The sequence below is a fragment of the Adiantum capillus-veneris genome, chromosome 14, assembly GCF_014529385.1.
Source record: "Adiantum capillus-veneris isolate H3 chromosome 14, ASM1452938v2, whole genome shotgun sequence".
Lineage (NCBI taxonomy): Eukaryota > Viridiplantae > Streptophyta > Polypodiopsida > Polypodiales > Pteridaceae > Adiantum > Adiantum capillus-veneris.
Window position 1 is genome coordinate 65,662,962 of NC_140944.1, and position 15,166 is coordinate 65,678,127.

Genomic DNA, 15,166 nt, shown 5'->3' on the forward strand with positions numbered 1-15,166 from the left:
TGGCTCAAGTTGTGCACCCTCATCTACATCCCAATCCTTCTCCATCTCATCTACATCGCTGAACTCATGCCTAAGATTGGTTGTCTCTACTGTCATGTTACTCCCATAGCTCACTTCTCATTTGTCGTGATCCCAAATTTTTCCTGGCGCAACAAAAAAGATGGCAATATTTGTCACTTAATTTTCATCTCCTTACTTAGGTCCCCTTGATAATTGACCTCAAATATTTACACACCCAAGAGATACACCTTAACCCATAAATTGAGTTGTATGCCCTATAGCTATAGCTTTCAATAAACATGTACAAAAAAATTCACCTATGATGGTGAATCGCTCTACTCCAAGGCTGGAAAGGGCGGTAACCCCGTAATCCTTCTGTCTTCCACTACACTGCTGATGGTGAAGTGGTATATACTTTGGAACTCTTTTCCCTCCAGAACAAGAATGTCATGCATTGCAAAAGCTAATAGGTCTCATAAGATCAATCATTCATTCCGGGGCAGATTTCTCTGTGAGGAGCAATTGCCATGTATGTTCACATCTACCTTAAGTATGCATGTAAAAACAAGAAATCCATGACAACATGAGAGAGAGAGAGAGAGAGAGAGAGAGAGAGAGAGAGAGAGAGAGAGAGAGAGAGAGAGAGACCTGCATCATTAGAATAACATTTTACCCCAGTTGTTGAGATGCCAATTGCATGAGCCTCAAGATACAACAGTTGTCCAAGAACGCGTATACATCCAAGCACCCCTTTGCCTGATTGTGTCAAAGCACGCAATCATCCCTAAACTAAAACAACTAGATCCTGCTGTTTCCTGCCCATAAGAAGGGGTCATCAGAACACAAAATAACCTAGAAACCTACAATACACAACTTGGTAGTATTAAACGAACCTGAAAGTAGGACATGTGCGTTCCTTGCCGCACTGTCGAAGCAAGGGACTTGCCGATACACCGTGTGCGAGCCGCAGACGGCTCCAAGCACACAACAAGCCTAAACTAGCAAGCTCAAGAGAGCAAAGGGTGTGTCACTCACCGCTCTACGCTCGCCTTCGTGGTGGATTCCTCACTGCGATGAAGAAGAAGCTGCAGTCGTGCCGCGCTCAACCGCCTCGCCGCCGCCATGCCTTCGTAATGCTTGATCGCACACACACTCTCCCTCTCTCTCTCTCTCTCTCTCACACACACACACACACACAAGGAGGTGAAGAAGAAGAAGATGGAGATGGAGATGGAGCAAGAGCACTCTTCTATTGCACAAATGAGAGAATGAGTAAAAATTAGGTTTAGTTGGCTTTTATATGAGCTGACCCCATTCACACTTGGGCGCCCATGCTTAGCCAACTAACCCCTTGAATGTCCTAGTTAGAGTGCGCCTCTCATCGGCGATCACTCTTACCCTTTTCCTATTGGTCCGACAAGCCCGGTACCTGACTCTACCAAATACATAATACACGTCCATCGTAGGCGATAGGGTGTCCGTGTGCTGTGAGGGTTAACATGCCCCCCTTCCTGATGTAGATTCCGTCCTCGGAAGCTATTGAGTTGAAGCTGGTTCGTCGAGGTGGAAGAGCATTTGAGATGAATGTCCTTAGCCTTCTTCAGTCACTGCAAAATCAAACAACATTGGCACAGTAATGGCATTCTCATAAGTGATTAAAAAGCATATGCAGTTTTAGGTAGACACATTGATTGGAAAAAGAATTTCAAACAATTTGTCAGCAATGAACATTAAATTTCAATGTAATCAAATGCATAAACAGATGTAAAGGTAAAAAATTAAACAAGTCTGGGGTCGCTAATTTGACGGTGGAAAGGCACTAGAGATCGAATATTAATACCATGGGTAAGCTTCTTAATTTTCTCTGGTCAATTAAGTTGTTTAATCGCGAGAGCCAAGTATTCATGTTCGAGGGCTGACTAGAGGCTATATCTAGAAAACCTTGTAGTTAAGCTACCATAAAAGGAATTTCTCATGAAATCATCGCCTGACTGATTACTTTTTCTTTGACCCCCCAAGGTCTTTTCACATTGATTCAATTATGATGTGTGTGCTTATTTTGTATGCCTTGGGTTTTTTGCTTTTCAAGGAAAAGCTCCCACACTGGGAACCTCTAGGGCTCTAGTACCATAGGCAATACACGTGAGTGAAGTACCAAATCAAGCTGAGATTTCTCTTCCAGCTTAAAATTTTACATTGTGACACTTTGATTTTTTGCTTGTTCATTTTCAACATTTTAATTTTGTAACTTTGGGGGGTCATATAACACTGTTACCCTCCCCAAGCTCATCACATTAGTAAACTCCCTTTATAATACTTAAACTAAAGGTCACTAGGGTTAAGCCCACTAGAAAGCCCTAGTACATTTCATACAATGCTGCCTAAATCGGATTAAGAACCTAAGTAACCATTGCTTATTAGGAAGGCATTCCCCATGGTATTAAGAGAAGATCTCTAACACCTAGCTTGGTCAAACTAGCTTAGTCGGACTGCTTGATTTTTACACCTAAATAAGTGATTATGACAAAACATTACATTGAATTAAATGTTTGATAGTAAGAAAATGCGCTGAATATTATGCTACCAATCACAATCAAAGCAGACAAACATGGATGCAAAAAGATAAGGGGCAATGCTAATGGACAAGAAACACCTGTTTGTGTCGATGGTCGCGCTTGATTTGAAGGTTCCATGAAGGTCCAAATCCTATCAATAGCAACACGCTCCTGTACACACTATGAAACACAAACAATACCTCTAGGAGGCACATCAGTGGGAAAAGAGAACTTTGCTAATCTCTCGACTCCTATCGTACTAATCTTACCTACCCTCCATCACTCAAGTGATGAGGATCAAAGGTGTTTTATGGCATAGGTTTCTGTTTCACCGTACCAGATGTGACATGTGTAGGTCTGAGTCAATGTTTTGACTTTTAATGTGCATACTCGTTTGCGAATTGCTCTTGCTCTTTATTTTTTTGTTTTTTGTGAGTATAAAGCTTTATATGTACATTCCCTAAGATCGGTGATTGAGAGGTCAAGGAAAAAGGTTGAGAGGGAAGCAAGTGAATGATGGATGTCAGCAACACTCCCCCCTTCCTTGGGTAGATCATACCGTTTGAAATGAGCTTGTCACCCTTTGAAACCAATTGTTCCAGTTGGTAATAGGTGAGGATTTTTGCCAGTAGTTTTCTATTACCCTAGGTGCCTCGTCAAGTTGCAAGGGTGGTAAGGTACTCTCCCAGGATCGAACTTGAAGTGGTTCATCAGGTGATTCTTGAACACTGGGAGGTGTGGATTCTTTTGTAGCTTCATGGAGGTCCACTACTATAGATGGAGGCTGTGTAGAAGCTTTTACCTCTATGGATGTATTACATGATGAGCTAGAATCTTCATGGGACTCCCCCCTTCCTGAGCTAGGTGGAACAATTCGTTCTTTCTTTGGTACCCAAACTAGCTCGGGAGCGGGTGTGTAGCATTCTGTGATTGTTTTCTTTCCACAATCATTGATTCGTTTTGGAGCTACGGGATTGGGCTCACTTGGGTCAGGTGATAGGTAAGAGCACAATCTACGTTTTGGCACCCAGATTTGATCATTTCCTTGATAGTAGCCTTGGGCTTCCAATAGTCGTTTAGGGATCCATCGCAACATTTTCTTACTTTTCTTGGAGCGAGTGGTACATTTCTTACAAGGCTTCTGTTTTTTTGCACTAGCTATGGTCACTAAAGAAGCTTTAGGGACCCACTTGTATGTTTTCTTCGTTACATTAGGATGAGTCTTGTCGGAAGCGATATGCATTGCTTGTAGCATATTTAAGGGTATAGGCATTTCATCCCCCTCAGGTGTTACCCAGGTCGTCTCCCTATTTCCCCAAGTGTCTATGGTTGATGCTAGGTGGACCCAATCCACATTGTCCGACTCAGTCATCCCAGGTAGGATATCCATATAAGGAGAATCTTGGCCAATGTCTGTATCCTTCTTACAAGTGTAACAATATTGTAGTGGGGCCGAGTGAAATGTGGTGTCAGAGCGATGATCAATAATGGTTTTACTCCCTAAGGGGTGTACCTTACCAGTCACCAAATCCACTCTAAGGACAGAGTCTTGGAATTGCAAATAGACATGATTTTTAGACCAATCATGAACCATTTGTGCTTCCCTCATGAATGGTCATCCTAAAATCATTTCATATGACATAAGGTGTTTAGAGAAATCCATTACAATGAACGTATGTCGTACCTTGTGTCCTAGAACTTTGATCTTAAGATCTTTGAACATCCCCATAGGTTTGGCTATGGTACCATTTGCCATCTTTACCACAATGTTAGTAACACTGAGGTGGGGTTTTCCCATGGATTCCCAACAATCTTTTGTAACGATGCTAACTCCTGCATCACCATCAAGAATTCCCTTTATAGTTAATCCCTTGGTAGTGATGGGTAGGGTCGCATTAGACTCGTCGCCTTCAAAATACTGCCCTAATTCGTTAATGGGTACCTCGATCACAGACTCGTGTCCATTTAAGTCAAGTGATTGCACATGATTTTCCTCATCAATCATAATCGAGTCAGGCCTATTTGGTTGTGCAAACTGCGGTAATCTCGTTCGTAGCTCTCCGTTAAGGAATGCTCGAAGTGCAAGGAATAACTCAGGATCTCCATACAGCTTTGCTATGATCGTGGTTCGGACCTCAGAAGACATGAAGTCCACTAGTTTGGCAACATTCATTGGCGTTTTGCAGGGTGTAGGTCCTTGACTAGGAACTGGTGAGGATGGAATCTCATATTCCTCAATGGGATCAGGTATTCCTTCGTTAAACATCCTTTCCAACAAGAAAGGTGTATGCTCACTTTCTGATGTCCCGTCCTCACTCCCTTCTTGGATGATACTAGATATGGCTAACGGTCTATGGTTCATGTGGGGTGGATGAACTTGCGTGGGAAACACTGTGTCATGAATTTTGACATGCATGGGTTTTGGTTCTAGTTTCCTTTGAGTCTCCTCCACTAAACCTCTTAGATGTTTCACCTGCTTAATCTCGTCTACTGGGTTTGGGTACGTCCCAATCTTCTTTTTACGATTTTTCCCTTTTTGCCCCTGTGGTTTATCTTGGGGGTCTTGGATTGGATTTGGAAACACTTGTGGTGTTTTCAGAGGCTCTTTATGGTTTTCTCTTATTCGGTTTTCATTTGGTTCCATGTTACGGTTTTCTTTGTCGGTCTTTCCCTTTGTGGTATTGGTTCTAGTCTCCATTGTCTCGACTGAATCTGAATCATCCTCGAGGTCATTCATATACATGGGGTCATCTCCTGTTCCTATGTTTTTTTTGGAACTTGGCTTTGAATTTTCCGTATTCTACGACTTCTTCCTTCGTGTCTTCTTTTTCTTTGCTTGGATAACTGACGCGGTATCTCTCTCTTCGAGGATATGGCCTGGCCCTTGAAGCATGGACCGTGTAATCGCATAAGCGGGTGCGACGGGTGGTATTGGCGATGTCACACTAGAAATTTCGACCAAATTTAGGGGTGTGATTTTAGGCGCATTTGGGTTATAGGGGCATTGGGCAATCAAGTGATCTATGCCACAACGATTACATGTGAGTATTGGCATTGCAGACGTGCTCCCTTGATTCATTTGCATCTGTGCAGCATTCTTTTGCAGCCTAATAGGGCACTCCGCTGCCCGATGTGGTCCACCACACTCGTAGCATTGAAGAGGTGGCCTCCTAGCCTAGGTGTTGATATTTTGACCTCTGGATGCGAGAGCAGCAGCTTGATAAACCGGCTTGACTTGCCCCCAACAATCTTCCATGTAGTATATAGGACACTCTTCCAATGTATCAAGTCCGTAGGCAATACTAGTGTCTATTTCCTCCTCACAACCATCTGCATAAGCATTAGATGGCTCGCAACTCACTTGGTTCATAGGGGCGACTCTTGGATGCAAAGGCTGCGGTCCTAGCACAGGAGGTGGTAGCGGTGTAGCTTGTACAACATTTTGAGATCTAGGGACCATGTGTTGCGGTAGTTGCTCAACAAGTGGAGCAGGCATCAATACAGGAGCTCGAGGTGCATCCGTCCAGGCTACAGGTGGTCTATTTGACATCATACGTTTGATCATTAAACAATCCTTAGCTTGGTGACCATACCTACCACATGCGTTGCAAGTTCCATTAAATTTTACTCTAAACGTAGGGCACTCACTAGTGCTATGTGGACCTAAGCAAATGGAACACCATTGTTGCTCCCTTCTTGGATACATGTGACTATTTTGAGGGGGTCGATTATCCTTAAGAGACTCTTGGATTGCCTTGGTGAGGTCTGTCAAGAATGTCTCAAATACCTTTGGCTCATTGGCAATGGGCTTTGCAGTCATGGGTTCATACTCAATGGCTTGTGAGCTAGTGGATCTCGTGTCAGTAGACACCCTCATGCCTGCTATCATCAAGTTGTCCTCTAATTGGATTGCATTGGCAGTGACATCTTCCCAGGTTGTGATACCTCTAATCACTAGTCCATTATAGATTCCTTCGTTCCTCAACCCTCGAATGAATCGATCAAGCAATTGGTTATTGTTGAAGTGCTCATTTACAGGGCAGCGAGAGTTTAAGTGCTTTAGACGACTAATGAAGTCCCTTACTGACTCTCCTTCCTTACGTTCGGCCTTCTGTAGCTGAGATGCTACACCCCAAAGCACACCTTCTCGTATGTACTCCTTTAGAAACAACCTTCGAAGGGTAGGGTAGATTGTTTTCTCGTCCACCCTTAGGCTTCTATACCAATCTCCAGCCTTCCCACTTAATGTCAAGCTTAAGGCATTGCACTTATGTAGTTCGTTGCGTTCCCCTAAGGAATCACATACTTGTTCAAACACTTCAATGTGTTTCCTAGCATCTTCGTCCCCATTGAATTTTTGCGGGAGTTTGGCAATTTGTACTGCCTTACTTCTAGGCTCTCTATCAGATGCATGACGCATATTTTCCGTGATAGATTGACCTATGGTTTGAGCAAACGCTGTCAACTCACCTATGTGAGGAGGCAGGGCTGGTGGAGGTACTCTTGGAATCATATGTGGGAGAGGAACGGGTACCGGTCTTGGCATATGTGTGGATGATGCAGGATATGGAACATAACCGGGCATAGGTCCACTCGGATAAGAGCTAGGGAGCGGCACTCGAGGAGCATAAGCAAGTGGTACAATTGAAGGTGTGGGGGCCATGTGTGCATAAGGGGCTAGAGGCACATACGGTCGAGGCCCCATATTAGGTACTACGACACTAGGTAGTGGCACTGCGCTAACCGTAGATGTCATCGGTACATTCTCTGTCAGGCTTATCCCTGGAGTGAGCACTGTGTTTCCTTAATAGAGGGTTGAGCCAAGTTAGGGAAGCTAAAGTTGTCGCTCGGAGGCTCAGATTGCATAGAGACCCCAGGTGAAATGACGTAAGATGGGTCCATGGGGCTCATCAGAGGAGTCTCCATTTGTGATAGAGTAGGCTGTTGAGCCTTGCTCGTATCCAGAAATCTCATGGGGCCAGTTGAGAGTATATTTACCCCTCGGTTTTGCCTTTCTGATTGAATAATGCCATGGATAACATTACAGATCATTTTCTGTTGATCTTCGATGCTCGTGGCACTAGAGGTGGATTGTACAACCTCTATCCATCCTACATGGTAGGCGTGGCCAGAGTGTAGATCCGTCAACACCTCAGTGTGGAGGTCGTATGTCCAATGGTCATTAATGAACAATCCTTCTAGAGTCGACGGGTTAACGGTTTCTTGTGAGGTAGAAGCAATGTTTCTCCCCGTGGTTTTACTTGTCACCAACGGTACTCTAGAGGGAACTTCTGAAGGAGGCAGCTCAACAGGGCCTTCTTGGTAAGAAGTTGGCAGGATATCCACATGGACACTCTTTGGGGGTGTGGGGTCCACGTGCGATGTGAAAGGAGAGTCCACTTCCCCACCCCCTTCGTGTGCTTCATTTGCATCAGGTTCCGAGCGAGTAGCTCTACCTAATGTTTCCATGAAACGGCTAAACATACTAGTACTAGGCTGTGGAGCTTCGGGAGGTGCATGGCCTTCTCTCTCAGTTTTTTGGGTAGGGTATGCTTCCATGATTTCTGAGTCGGAGGAGGAATCACTAGCGGCTATTTTAGGGTCTTGGGTGGTGCTACCTTGTGTCCCCGCTGAGGGTCTAGATCCTATCGTGGATGGGTAATGGGTGTCCGTATGAACAGAGGCACCCTCAATATGCTCGTGTTCTAGCACCCGCCCAGAGCGTAAGTGCATGTGCTTTTGATACCCTAAGGTGTCAAAAAGTTGCTCTAGGAGGCCTTGTGACTAGTTTTTAGTGTGTTTTTTGTTTGTTTTTTTGCTAGATTTTTTAGAGCGTGTCGTGGAATGGGCCGTGTGATAGCTCGAAACGAGCGTATCGGTCAGAGGGTCGTGCCGTGCTTTACAGCCCTCCGTTTGGTCACTCTATGCCCTCGGAATCCCTAAAACTGTCAATTTCCAGTAGGGAACTAGACCCAAACTAGAAAGTTTAAGGGTGCAAGTGGGAAGAGAAAGGAGGAGAGTGGAGGACTTGTCCCACATGCTCTCATTCTCTCTTGAGGGAGTAGGGTATATATATAAGAGTGAGTCTAGTATATATATCAGAGGACTGAGGCCTGGGCCTGGGCTTGGGCTTGGGCTTGGGGAAATGATCCCGATCCCGATCCCGATCTATCTTTTATACAAACCAACCCGTCCGTTTTAAGAGTCGCGTTTTTTATTTTCAAAAAATTTAACCTCCCGCTCACTCACGTTTTTATTTTCCGATTTTTTTTAAAACTAATTTTTTTTTCAAAAAAAAAGATTCTTTTTTTTTTTGATGCAGAAAATACAGAAATTGAAAACGCAGAAATTGAAAATGCAGATATGCAGAAATTGCAGAAATTGAAAAAACGCAAGAAATGCAGAAAATTGAAAAAGCACAGAAAATGCAGAAAATTGCAGAAATTGGAACTTGACTGAAAATTAAACGCAGAAAATGCAGAAATTGAAAATTAAATGCAGAAAATGCTAACTGTGCAGTGCAAACCAGAAAACGTAGAAAACGCACAAAACAGAAATCTCCACACAGCTACACACACTCATTCCCTGCCTTTCCTATGATAGAGATTGCACCACAAGAAAGCGTAAAGTGCTAACCGAGCTTAGTGTAGGGCATATCCCCGGCAGTGGCGCCAAAAATGTGCGTTCCTTGCCGCACTGTCGAAGCAAGGGACTTGCCGATACACCGTGTGCGAGCCGTAGACGGCTCCAAGCACACAACAAGCCTAAACTAGCAAGCTCAAGAGAGCAAAGGGTGTGTCACTCACCGCTCTATGCTCGCCTTCGTGGTGGATTCCTCGCCGCGATGAAGAAGAAGCTGCAGTCGTGCCGCGCTCAACCGCCTCGCCGCCGCCGCCGTGCCTTCGTAATGCTCGATCGCACACACACTCTCCCTCTCTCTCTCTCTCTCTCTCACACACACACACACACACACACAAGGAGGTGAAGAAGAAGAAGATGGAGATGGAGATGGAGCAAGAGCACTCTTCTATTGCACAAATGAGAGAATGAGTAAAAATTAGGTTTAGTTGGCTTTTATATGAGCTCACCCCATTCACACTTGGGCGCCCATGCTTAGCCAACTAACCCCTTGAATGTCCTAGTTAGAGTGCGCCTCTCATCGGCGATCACTCTTACCCTTTTCCTATTGGTCCGACAAGCCCGGTACCTGACTCTACCAAATACATAATACACGTCCATCGTAGGCGATAGGGTGTCCGTGTGCCGTGAGGGTTAACAGGACACCTGCATTGCTAAGTTCTCATAATTGGCTTCCGCTAGCTTGTGAAAGGGTAATGTTTTAGGACAATTAGACAGATTTTCCCACATGAAGTCCTGCCTCAAATCTCCTTGTAATCCTTGTTCATGGTCCGAATGGAACCAAAATGTAGAGACCTTTTGGAAGGCCTATCACTCTGTGAACAAAAATGGCCATATGTAATATCCTAAATAGAACTTGCGAAGCCACACCTTGAAGCACCATATCTGGACTCAAGGACATGGAATTCAATAAAATTTGATAAAAACGATCAATAGACAGGGGCTGTCTCCTATCCATGTTCACAACACTACGCCGCTTAGTTATAACTTTCCATAATGTGTAAGATTTGTATAGATTCATCCCTTCTCGTGAAGGCCAAGATTCCATCAATAATCATACGGGAGTCGTGGGTTTCCTCAAGGCTTCTAAAGAGTTAGCAATGATTTGCCACCACACAAGATCTTTAGTGAGGCAATCAAGTATACCCATCCACTTTACCTATGACATTCTACGGGTAGCCATTTGCACCATATTCTTAGATGGAATTATTGCATTTGAACATCCCTCACAAGTTTATCTGTAGTCATTGATGCTAGGTGATCTCGAGGAAAGCATGAAACTAGGCAGCTTGCATGCTCCAGTTCAAGATCCGGATAACACCCTTTCTTTGGCGATCTTGCGGGGATTGATTTGCGACCAGAAACACCGAGTACATAGTCAAGATCACCAGTTCCCCAACCATCCAACAAAAGGGCATCCCATCCAAGGCCAGATACAGCCATTGAGATGGCACCAAGGGCATGCCTAACATCATGGTTACAGTATCAAAAATCCCTCTCACCATATTTCCAAGTCTCACGCCAGTATATTGATGTTAACCCAACAAAGACAACATCACCAGAGAAGCATGTTCTCAACTCAATCAAATGGAAATTCACATGTAATCTCAAGAACATGTTGTTTAGGGGCATAATGTGCAACAAAAGGCATGTCAAAAATACCTGGGATGGCACCACTGATAACATAGGCTTCGGTAGGGTGTAAATTTCCACTGCTAAGATTGACGTGGAGGCCCTAGGTAGAGAAACCATAACTCTTCCATGCCAAAAGCCCAAGGCTATGTGACAAGAGCCAGGAAAGGGTTGCTTTGGAGAGGGGGGCAATGTCAACAAATCCTATGAAGGCATTCTGATACAGCTTGTTATCGAAAAGGATTAGGAAAGGGCGGAAATGATCAAGCGGAACAAGGTTGGCACCACTATATCTGAGAAAGAGATCAGGATGGTTCGCCCAGTCAAGGCCATGAGGACCATCTGCGTATTTCTAGAAAAATTATTTGTTCTGTCTTGGTAGGATAATATGGTTTCAATGTGAGAGGTGTTGGGGGCAGTGAAGGTTGGGAGGAAGATGCTGAAAGGGCGGTGAGTGCAGACAAGGTAGAAGAGAGCGGAGTTGCCATGTGGCTACCAGAGAATGATTCTTCTCTCTCTTACGCAATGGTAACTCAGAATGCGCTCATTGCAACAAAGGTCTCATCTGGCGGCATCCATATCCGATGCTTGAGAGAGAGAGTGAATTAATTTCATCTTGGGATCCATCATCTCTGAGGTGCTAAAGCAAAAGAATTTGAATGTCGAGTGCTGAGAAAGTGGAAGACTGAAAATTCACGATCCCATTTGTGCCTCTTCACTCACATGGCATAGCTGGCCTTTGAGATTTTAAAAAAATGATCCTTGGGCTAACTACCATAATGAAACAACCCCGCTAGCTACCTGTAGAAAATCATAGGTAAAGATTTCCATTAGAAACTTGCATGTAGCCATTCGCACTAGTTTAGATGGCTACAAACACTTCCATTATGTACCAAATAACTTTCTTGTCACATGTGGGTACTCTTACAAGGCAAGTTGAACACCCTAGCTAACACACATAGACAATGAGCCGAAGAAAATGAAGGTCTCATCTAACTATAAAGTGTTCATGATGCATCCTTGTGATCTAAAGTTCAAGACATTTAAGTGTCATTCTTGCCTCTAATAAAAGGAATGTCTTTTTCTTCTCAAGGAGGTTGCCCTGAACAACAAACGTCTCTTGCAATGTAGCTTCTTGCCACAAGTTGTGCACAAACATAAAATTGGGCATGTCCAAGGAGTAGACATATGTGACACGGCCCACAATCTTTCATTCACATCATTTGAATGATGATAGATGTCTTGTTGCTATTCTAATGTACTTGCTTACTAAGACTTTATTTGTACCCCACAATGTCAACTTAGTTGATGGCTAGAGACACAACCATTGCAAACATCATTGCGGGCACTTACACTAAATAAATAGCAATAGAGGGATATTAATCAATTGACACACCAAAAGCTACAAATTAGACCTAATTTTAATGACTTAAGTTGACCTCGTATGACATGCTTTACTCACAAAGAATTTCATGTAGCCATCCATGTTGCCAAATCCTCTCCATCCAAAAACCAAAGCTAGTGCTTATGGATTTCCCTTTTTTTCCACCTTTCATTGCATGTACCCATCCGTGTTGGCACGCATACCTACAAGTAATAGAAAGAGATGATTTTTTTTGGGTTATGCAATTCATATGTGCATGTAGGTTGTTGCATGCCTAACAATATTCCGAGGTTAAGCTCTAAAAATTTTGTATTTTAATTGAATAGATCACTTTCATGTTGGCTTAGATAAGTTGATGGTCAACTCAAATCCAATATGGATTGATGCTAAAACACAGCATTGGAGCTTAAGCTCATGTATAAAATCTCCATTGCAAGCCTTGGCCAAAAACATATTTTATAACTTGGATGCTATTAATAGGACTATTTCTTGGTGAACAATGATTACAAAAAGCTTCTCTAGTATTATGGATGAAAAAATTGGAGGGGTGATTTCTATCATTATAATTGACCCAAAAAAGTGCCCAAATTTGCAATTCTTATATTTTGCAATGCATGAACTTTTGAGTTGATATGTCACATTAAATTTTTGATGGTTTTTTGAAAAGAATATAGCGATCAGTAACTATTTATATTGATATTGATGCTCTATGCTATAGCATAAGCACATAGGCTCTCATTTTCATGCATGTGCAAGATGAGCCTATAAATTTCTTGCATATAGGTGTCGCAAATTATGAAGATTATGTGGGAAGCCTACTTGAGAAGGATTAAAAGCTAATAGCAAGAGCGGGCAAGAAATATTGTTGAGGGGTGGTAGACAAAGGGATGGTGAGGTCTAGCTCATCTCCCTTTTGTTCTCTAGTCCTTTTAGTGCAAAAGAAAGATGGTACATACCACATGTGTGTGAACTATCGAGCACTAAACCATATCACTATCAAAAAAAAAATTCACCTGCCTCAGGTAGAAGCTCTAATTGATAAGCTACAAGGCTCTACCTACTTTTGTGGGATTGACCTTAAAAGTGGTTTATCAAATACGGACAGTGGAACAAGATATCCTAAAGACCACGTTTCGTACAAAGTTTGGCCTTTATGAATATCTAGTCATGCCTTTGGGCTTGACTAATGAACCAACCACGTTCAATTGTCTAATGGAGAAAATGTTTAGACCCTACCGCAAATTCACTGGAGTGTTCTTTGATGATATCATCATCTAGTCCAAGTCCTCGAAGGAACACAAGCAACATCTCCAAGAAATTTCTCAATCTTTGAGGGAAAACAAGCTTTTTATCAACCAAAAGAAAAGCGATTTTTTCATTCAAGAGATTCAATACTTAGGTCATATTATCTCTCAAGATGGTATTCATATGGATACATCAAAGCTGGAGGTAATAAAATCACGGCCTAATCTAAGGAATCTACGTGAGCTAAGAATATTTATTGGTATGTGTGCATACTATAGGCACTTCATAGAAAAACTCTTTCAAATAGCAGGACCATTACATCACTTAACAAAGAAGAACCTTAAGTAATTATGAGCTGCTAAGGAGAAAATTCTTTTGACAAGCTCAAAGAGAAGCTTACCTCTGAACCAACTCTTATGCTTCCAGATCTCTCAAAGCCATTTGAGGTTCAATGTGATGCTTGTGGTGATTGCCTTGGAGCAGTATTGCTTCAAGAATGGGTGAAGCCGAAGGCTCAATAGGATGAATGGATCTTGGGCATTTATGAGAAAGCGCTTTTAGCTAGTCTACGTGCCCTAGACACATGAAAGAACTATCTATTGGGGACTCCATTGATTTTACGAACAAACCATCAAAGTCAAGTACTTCATGACACAAACCAAGCTTTCCTACAAACAAATGAGGTGGGCAAATTTTCTTTTGAAATTTTATTTTCATATTGCTCACATTGCTGGTAAGAACAATCAAGTGTCCAATAAAGTGGCCGATGCACTTTCATGACAACCAAAAGTTAATGTGGTGTCTATAGCAACTCACAATGATCTATCTTCAATGATAGATGAGTATGCTACTGACCTTCACTTTAGAGACATAATGTCAGCCCTTTCTTTGGGGAAGAAAGAGGAACCATTCACCTTGCAGGATGTTTATCTTCTCCATGGAAAGAGGCTATGTGTTACCCACTCCCTTCGTGAGAAAATCATGTATGATTCCCATGCTCCTCCTTATGCAGGGCATAGAGGCATTCAACCTACTCTCCGAGGAGTAGAGACGTATTTCTATTGGCCTACCATGAAAGTGGACAAACAAGAGTATGTTTCAAAATGTGTAATATGCCAAAAGACTAAATATGATAGAGGGAAGAAACCTGGATTACTCCAGCCACTACCAATTCCTAATTCACCATGGGAGAGTATATCCATGGATTTTATCTTTGGATTACCCAAGTCTATCCATGGGAATACAGGAATATGGACAATAGTACAGGTTTAGCAAGCAAGCACACTTTATTCCTATCAAAAAGACTATTAAGGCACACCAAATGGCAAATCTCTTCATATCTCAAATTTTCAAACACCATATATTTCCAACATCCATCATGTCAGATAGAGATCCTAGAATGACCATTAATTTTTGGAAAGGTCTCTTTGAAAATCTAGGTACAAGATTGAATTTCTCTTTGTCCTATCACCCACAAACGGATGGCCAAAGTGAGATAGACAATCTTACGATACTCAATCTACTAAAGACTTATGTTGCAAAAGTAGATCAATGCTCACAATGAGAAAAGTACTTACCTCACGTAGAGTATGCGTACAATAATACTGTACATACCTCTATGGAAAAAGTACCTTTTGAAATCATTGAGGGAAGACCTAAAAGTCCCTTGCTACTTAAAGTACATGGGAAGATCTTTGTTGCCGATCAGTAT

General features: G+C 42.7%; 1 pseudogene; it reads right to left on the bottom strand.

The window, feature by feature from the left end:
• Positions 1-335: 335 nt before the first annotated feature.
• LOC147442526 (uncharacterized) lies at positions 336-11,314 on the bottom strand (annotated as a pseudogene).
• Positions 11,315-15,166: the final 3,852 nt, after the last annotated feature.